Below are 8,553 nucleotides of genomic sequence, written 5' to 3'. Positions count from 1 at the left end.
AGCTTTAAGAATGACCAACATTATTATTATTATTATTATTATTATTATTATTATTATTATTATTATAGACTAACAGAGAAATTAACGGCAAATAGCATTCTGACTCCCCGATCACGGACTCGATTTTGTTCTTCATTTAAAAATGTGCCTGCTGAATCGATGACAAGTGACCCCAAATGGTGACTGATTCAATTTTGGAGATGACAAAGGGTGTATTTTTCTGACTGTAGTTCATTTCAAATGAAGCTACTGGCCGAGAACTACAGACCTTCAAGCTACCACGCAGGTCATTTGCAACAACTATTGGCACAAGGCGCGAATATTGAACGGCTTTTGATATGTCGATAAATCGCGAAAATAGAAGATGATTGCGCAACCTTTTTAAAATATTGTTATCGAGCATGAACGTGAAGTTTCATATAAACAGAGAAAAGAAATATGTATGCCTTATTTCTTTGAATATGTATAAAACTAGAGCTATAAGGCTCTGTTCGATAAAATAAACATATATTGTGAACTGAGTACAGATATGCGAGCTATTCGAAGCTGGCGAAGACTTAACATTATCCGGTTCATATTTTGAATAACACAACGACACAAGCAGAACACTGACGTACTGTAAGTGTCCCAACAAAGAAGCTGCCTTTGTTTAACTAAGATTCATCGACTTACAACAGTATCGGTAATGTTGACAATGTTATTTTTGATGAAAAACTGCACTGCAGCAACTTTCTTCATCTAATGTACAACTTTGGGCTATAAATCCCAATTATCAACAGTAGTATTATTTTATTTACTGATCGTAACAATGACATTCAGGTCAGGTAAATCAGCATAAATATTCAGTCAGGCTGTCACAAAAAAAATACCGTCTGTACACTCAGAAAATGAAGAAAATCACGAATGATTCCTGTAATGTTATGAATGTAAGAGCCCAGTGTTCTGAAGCATAGTCGTATACAAATAATATACAACTAACAAGGAAAATAATATTAATTAAGCCCAGTCTATATCTCTTGACTCCGCTCTGCACGAATATTTGAAGGATGTGAAAGAGAATCTAGCTGTTATCGTACTCCGTTAACACCTTTAACAGCCGGTCACTGGACATCTGTTCCTGAATTCTTAAAGTAACTGATTATTAAATTTATGTACCCCATATGTGTAATCTTGAGTTTTTGTTGTAAAATCCCAGTCTTCACAATCTTTTCTGACCGCATTGTATGCTATAACTAAATGCCCAGCAGGAGCTAAGAGCAAAAGATCTTGCACATACCATTGTTTATTCTTTCTGATAGAGAATATGCTTTGCTCATAACACATTGCTATTCGAAGTGATAAGTATCTACCTACCCTACTATATATATATGTAACAACATGTATGTATATAACTGTATATATATATATATATATATATGTGACTAACAGTAACTCACTGCTGAAAACAGAGAGTAAAGTCTTTGGCTCTCTTGAAGTTAAGAGAAGCTCTCTCTCCTGGCAGAAAAGGACTTTGTCTCTACTTTCATTCACGGAAAGAAAGTCACGATCTCCAGCTCTGTCTCTCTCTCTGCCCGGACCAACAACTAATACTCGCCCTTTCATTACTAGCCAGTGTCTATGTATATATAACAACTATATATATATATATATATATATATATATATATATATATATATATATATATATATACTGTATGTATATGTATACAGTATATATATATATGTATATATATATACATATATATATATATATATTTATATATATATATATATATATATATTTATATATATATATATATATATATATATATATATATATATAATAGAAACATTACCAAATTATGAAAAAATATCAGACAGCACAATCAGGCTAGTTGACTCAAATGTTTATTTATTCTGATTTCTTTAGATGTCAAAGGGCTCTACTAAGTCACCACGATTAAGCTGTTTGCTGATGTCATATTTCTTTCAGGTATGTAATTTCTGGGGTTGCATGGCGTCTTTCGAAGCGTCGAAAGCGAACTGCTGTATTTTGGTGCAATGCTCATTCAAGCCTTAATGTGTGTTCTCTGCTAATCGGGCTAATGACAGCATCTGAACTTTGACGATCTGAGCGTTAGCTTTACGGCCGTGCATCTTCGTATTTAAAATTGCCTTCAGCGCGAGAGCAGGCGGTTATCTGCTTGCTGTCGTGTTTTGGCAGCCTGCGACTGCAGCTCAGCTTTGCATTTCGGCAGTGTGTTTCGCAAGCTGCACGTGAAAATTGAACTGCGCACCTAAATACTATTAGCATGACTATCAAGAGAATCTTAACCTAATTTATTGATCTTTATACAGCAAAGAACACCAAAAAAACTTTAACCCAATATATTAATCTCAATATTACAATGACCATCAAAACAATGTTAACCTAACTTATTAATTTTAATACTATAACTACTATCAAAAGACCCTTAAACTGATTTATTAACATAGTACTGCAAAAACCATCAAAAGAAATTAACCTAATTTATTAATCTTAATAATACAGTGACCATTAAAGAAACTTAACCAAATTTGTTAACCTTAATACTGCAACGACCATCAAAAGAACATTAATCAAATTTATTAATCCTAATACTACAACGACATCAGAAGAATTTTAACCGAACTTATTAATCTTAATAACATAACGACTATCAAAAAATCACTAACCTATCTTAGTAATCTTAATACTACAACTACCATCAAAAGAATCTTAATCTAATATATTAATATTAGTACTATAATGAACATCAAAAGAATCTTAATATAATTTATTAATCTCAATAATACATCAATCATCATAAGAACCTTAACCTAATCTAATTTTTTAATCATAATACTACAATACCTTCAAAAGAACTTTAAACTAATATATTAATCTTAATACTACAATGAATATCCAAAGAATTTTAACCTAATGTATTAATCATAATACTACAACGACCATTGAAAGAACCTTAGCCTAACGTATTAATCTTAATACTATAACGACCATCAAAAGAATCTTAACCTAATTTATTAATCTTAATAAAATAACGATCATTAAAAGATCCCTAACCTAAAAAATTTGTCTTAAGACTGTAATGACCATCAAGAGAATCTTAATATAATTTTATTAATGTTAATACTACAACGACCATCAAAAGAACAGTATTCTAATTTATTATTCGTAATGCTACAACGACTATCTAAAGAATCTTAACCTAATTTAATAATCTTAATACTACAACGAACATCAAAGAGACTTAACCTAATTTATGATTCTTAGTAATACAACAACCATCAAAAGAACTTATCCTAACATAATTTAATAACCTTAATAATGTAACGACCATCAGAAGAATTTTAACTAATTTATTAATCTTAATAATGGTACGACCATCAAAAGAATTTTAACATAATTTATTAATCTTAATACTACAACAACTATCAAAAGAACATTAACTTAATTTATTAATCTTAATACTAGAACGACCAACAAATGAATCTTAACCTAATTTATAAATCTTATTTTCAAAATGACTATCAAAAGAATATTAACCTAATCTATTAATCTTAATACTACAACGGCCATCAAAAGAACCTTAACCTAATTTATTAATCTTAATAATAATACAAAGACCATGAAAAGAATCTTAATCTAATTGATTAATATTAAAACTAAAACGACCATCGAAAGAAACATAACCTGATTTATTAGTCTTAATACTAGAGCGACCATTAAAAGAATCTTAACTTTATTTATTAATCTAAATACTACAACGTCCATCAAAAGGATCTTAATCTAATCAATTAATCTTAATACTACAACAACCATATGAAAAAACTTACTCTAATTTATTAATTTTAATACAGCAATGGCCATGAAAAGAACCTTAAACCTAATTTATTAATCTTAATACTGCAACGACTATCAATAGAAACTTAAACTTATTTATTAGTCTTAACAATGCAATGACCATCAAATGAGCCTTTAACCAAATTTACTAATCTTACTACTACAATAACTATCAAATTCACCTGAATATAATTTATCAATCTTAATACTAAATGAACAGCAAAAGAATCTACCTAATTTATTAATCTTAATACTACAACGACCATCAAAGAACCTTAACAATATTTATTAATCTTGATACTACAACAACAATCAAAAGAATTGTAACCTAATACATTAATCGTACTACTACAACGATCTTAAAAAAAATCTTAACATAATTTCTTAATCTTAATACTATAGAGACCATCAAAAGAACGTTAACCTAATCTAGTTTATAAATCTTAATGCTACAAAGATCATCGCAAGAACGTTATCCTAATTTATTAATCATAATTCTACAATGACAATAAAAGAACCTTACACTAATAAATTAATCTTCATACTAAAACGATCATCAAAATAATCTTAACCTACTATGAGATTCAGAGGCGTCGTGCACGGTTTTTTTTATTTTACTCCTTATCAAAGAATCAGATGAAGGTGAAAGTTGGCATATTAATATTTCACAACCATACAAATATATCGAGAAATATATCTAGTAATGAAATTCGATAGTTTTCATTTTTATAAAGTAAAATTGGTTTGCCAATGCCGTATCCAGGGATATACGTGGCAAGGATCCTCAAACGTTTATGACGTAGGTAGAGTAAACAATCTATGACGAATTTAGTCCCGCCCATAAACCTTACAAACTCATTCACTTGGTTTCGTCAGCTTTAAACCCTTACCTGTCAAAAGATCAAAGAATGGCTAATAAGATTTGGAATTGTCCCCGTGGTTGCAAACTGCATTGCCTTGCGGCTTGCAACCTTGTATACGGGAGAGAAAACCGTGGTAGTACTTACTACTCCTTGAACAGGTAAGAAATCGATTTCCAGATTACGTAATTACTTCAGTCTGATTTTTATTTTACGAAAAAATATAACTATTGCAATGCCTTTTGAATTGTGAACATTTCCATTGAGTACCCATTATGTAGTGAAGAGAGAAAGCAATAGAAGAGAGAGAGAGAGAGAGAGAGAGAGAGAGAGTGAGAAGAGAGAGAGGTTGTTTCAGTCTTTATAGAATTATTATTGTTCTGAGAAGATTTTTGGAAAGCTAAATACAACCAGTAATGTATTCAAGTTATCAGTACAGCAATGGACCATCTGATTTAAGATTTGTTGTTTTCCATAATCAATGTATAATTGCTTTAATATATATATATATATATATATATATATATATATATATATATATATATATATATATATATATATATATATATAATTATATATATTCTTTTCTGTCCTTTAAGGCCTTATGACCGCGTTGGACAAGTTTTGGGCATGACTGCAGGGGCAGTAAGGGCCAAAGTCAGCCTCCATACCTCCAGTTCATGTCATTCACCATCGTCAGTAACACCAGTTTCATCAGCACCATCCGCCTTTGATAACTTTACTGTTGGTGCGATTCGTCGCTTTATCCACAGAAAGTTTGATGAGAAGGAGTATTTTACGGTTGGCTCTCTAACAATGGACCTTAAAACAGCTGGCATTATCTCAGAAAGGACATCACCGAGTTCAGTAATCCGCCTCCTGCATTCTCTGGGATTCAAGTATAAAACTACACAACGGAAAATGTATGTGAGGAAGGAGTCTCTGGATATAATTTGCCGCCGAATTAATGCTCTACAGGATCTACGACGCCTCAGGGAGGACGGAAGGAAGGTGGTGTACGTTGATGAAACTTGGTTCACCACTAGAATGACCCATAGCAGGGAATGGGCAGACACCACGCAGGATATCACCAGTCCCTCTTACAGCCGTCAGGTCCTCCAGGAGAAGGTGAACGATTTGTGGTGGTAGCTGCTGGCACCAATGAAGGCTTCATTGAAGGCTCGTATCTGTGCTACCCCGCTAAGTCCAATCAAGGAGATTATCATGGCGAAATGAATGCCAAATTGTTCGAACAGTGGCTTACGACACAGCTTCTACCGTCCCTCCGGAGCCATCGGTTCTTGTGCTAGATAATGCACCATATCACAGCACACTAACCGAGGAGAGTCGATGCCCTACGTCAGCAAACAAAAGAAAGGCGGATCTCGTAAGGTAATTACAATATAATAAATCATAATATATATATATATATATATATATATATATATATATATATATATATATATATATATATATATATATATATAGACATCATGAAATACGTATACACACGCATTAAAGTTAATGACTTGACTGGAAATTTCATATGATTCAATATTCTATTAACTGTGTGAAGTCAGTAAATTATTCTTGATGGAAACAATATCAAATCATAGTTTAATGATACAGTAATAACGGTATGTAAATTAGCATTCTATGGTCTATTTCCACTCTAATAATGATTAATTAACTTTTCTCGACAGGTGGCTGGAGCAGCGTAGGATATCGTTCCCACCTTTGGCCACAAAATCTGAGCTGTTGCTCGTTTGCCAAAAGAATCGTCCGGAAAGGAGATATGTGGTGGATAACATCATCCGGGAGTGGGGCCACGAAGTTGTGCGCTTGGCACCCGCTCACCCAGAGCTCAACGCCATTGAACAGGTGTGGGCATGGTCTAAGAAAGAGAAGGTCTGTTCACGCGCAGGTAGGCGGAGCTGCACCTACGTCACGCGGCGAGGTGGGTAGAGAAAGACTCACAAGGGAGTGTTTATACACCAAAAGATTTGAATTTTAATAACGGGATTTACCCAAACTTTTGTAAAAATGTGATTAAACAAAATGCAATAGTTTGTTTTAAGGTAATGGAAGGGCAATAAAAGATTTATTTCATTCATAGAATATTCAACTTTACAATAACATCAAGAATATAACCAAGAAACAACTCCCGGCTGGTAGTGACGTAACTTCCTGTAATATTTACAACTGTTATTTAGTACAAAAGAAACAAAAGAGTTATAACTGGTGACTTACGTGCAACTGAAAAAGTTTATCATTACCTGTATTGTTAGGCCTAATCTTATAATTGGTGGTATCTGGTCAACTGCAATTATATTATTTACTGGGCAATGAACAATGGAAATATTGCCGAGGCATTATAAAAAGATTAAGTAGGTCAACCATTTATTCTCCAAAGGAAACTTTGGTATTTTAATTCCCTGACCTAAAGTTCATAAATGGTGGCATCCGGTCAACTGCAGTATGTTTACTGGCAGAGAAACAAACGAAATACTGCTCAGGTACTATGAAAAGATTAACTAGGTGAAAAATTTATTCGCCGAAGGAAATTTTCAATTCCCTGGCCCAAAGTCCATAATTGGTGGCATATAGTCAACTTAAATTATGCTATTTACTGGGCAAAGGAATAAGAAACTTTACGCAGGTACTGCAAAAAGATTAACTAGGTCAGCAATTTATTCACCAAATGGACTATTGGTATTTTAATTTCTCGACCCAAAGTTCTAGTCCAGTAATTATCTTCTGAGTTTGAAAAAAGAAAAAATTCCTTAACCACACTGATGATGATTGTTAGCTTTAAGGAAATCAACTGGAATGTTCAGACGTTTAATGTTAGCTTAATAGAAATCAGCTGTAATGTTCAGACGTTTAATGTTAGCTTAATAGGAAATCAGCTGTAATGTTCAGACGTTTAATTGTATAGTAAATAAATATGAAAAATTTATTTACATTACATCTCCTATTTCCCTGTACACCACCCAAAATCTAAAGTGAAAAACGTGACATGAAACCACTCGCAACATATGATTATCAATGGTAATAGTAAACACAGTAAATGTTAAGTGATAAATATATGTTACACTGTAAATATTTTCAACTATATAAACTGATTTATTATGAACAGTTAACTTTACTTCGATAGAATACCACTACATGAACTCTCTCCTCGCACACACCATCGAAAATCCAAATAAGGGAATCGTGGCATCTAATAATTTGCAGTATTCAGTTATAAATGGTAATAGAAAACATAGTAACTATTAAGTAGCAAATATTTGTCGCATTGTAATATATTAACAATATAAACTGATTCATTAAGAATCATCGACTTCATTTCAAAGAATGCCAAAATCTAAACTTGTCCTCTGATGCTGGCAGATGCATTGTTGGTATTGCTTCAATCTGTAATTGTGCAAGATGTCTTGGTATTGAGATTCCAAGTAATTCATTTGTAAGGATCATTGCATAATCAGTTGATTTAAAATGCAAAATACAAATCCTCGAAGAATCCACATTAAATTTGTCTCTTCTCACGCAGAGATGAATCCATTTCTTTCGGAGTTTTAAATTCTTAGGAAATTTATGAAAAGTAAGATCAGTATTTCGATGTGAACTGGAGTTACATCCATAGTGCACAAATATTGGGCATAGTCCTACAATGACGATGACCAAAATATACACAGTATAAAACCACGATCGCATTTACAGCTCCTTCCTTCTGCTATACCTCCTTGGACTGGCTGACAGGTAAATAGCCCATCCACTCGCACCGTGACGTCATGCGCGAAGTTGGTCGAATTTTGGGTCAGTTATGAAC

At 32.7% G+C, this 8,553-nt stretch overlaps 1 pseudogene; it reads left to right on the top strand.

Annotated features, from left to right (window-relative positions):
• The first annotated feature begins 5,351 nt into the window (after nt 1–5,351).
• The window catches only part of LOC136849532 (uncharacterized), a 42,204-nt pseudogene continuing 39,002 nt past the window's right edge, over nt 5,352–8,553 (top strand).

The sequence above is a fragment of the Macrobrachium rosenbergii genome, chromosome 21 (genome assembly GCF_040412425.1).
Source record: "Macrobrachium rosenbergii isolate ZJJX-2024 chromosome 21, ASM4041242v1, whole genome shotgun sequence".
In the NCBI taxonomy this organism is placed as follows: domain Eukaryota; kingdom Metazoa; phylum Arthropoda; class Malacostraca; order Decapoda; family Palaemonidae; genus Macrobrachium; species Macrobrachium rosenbergii.
Note: the sequence above shows the minus strand (reverse complement) of the source record. Positions and strands in the feature narration are given on the sequence as shown.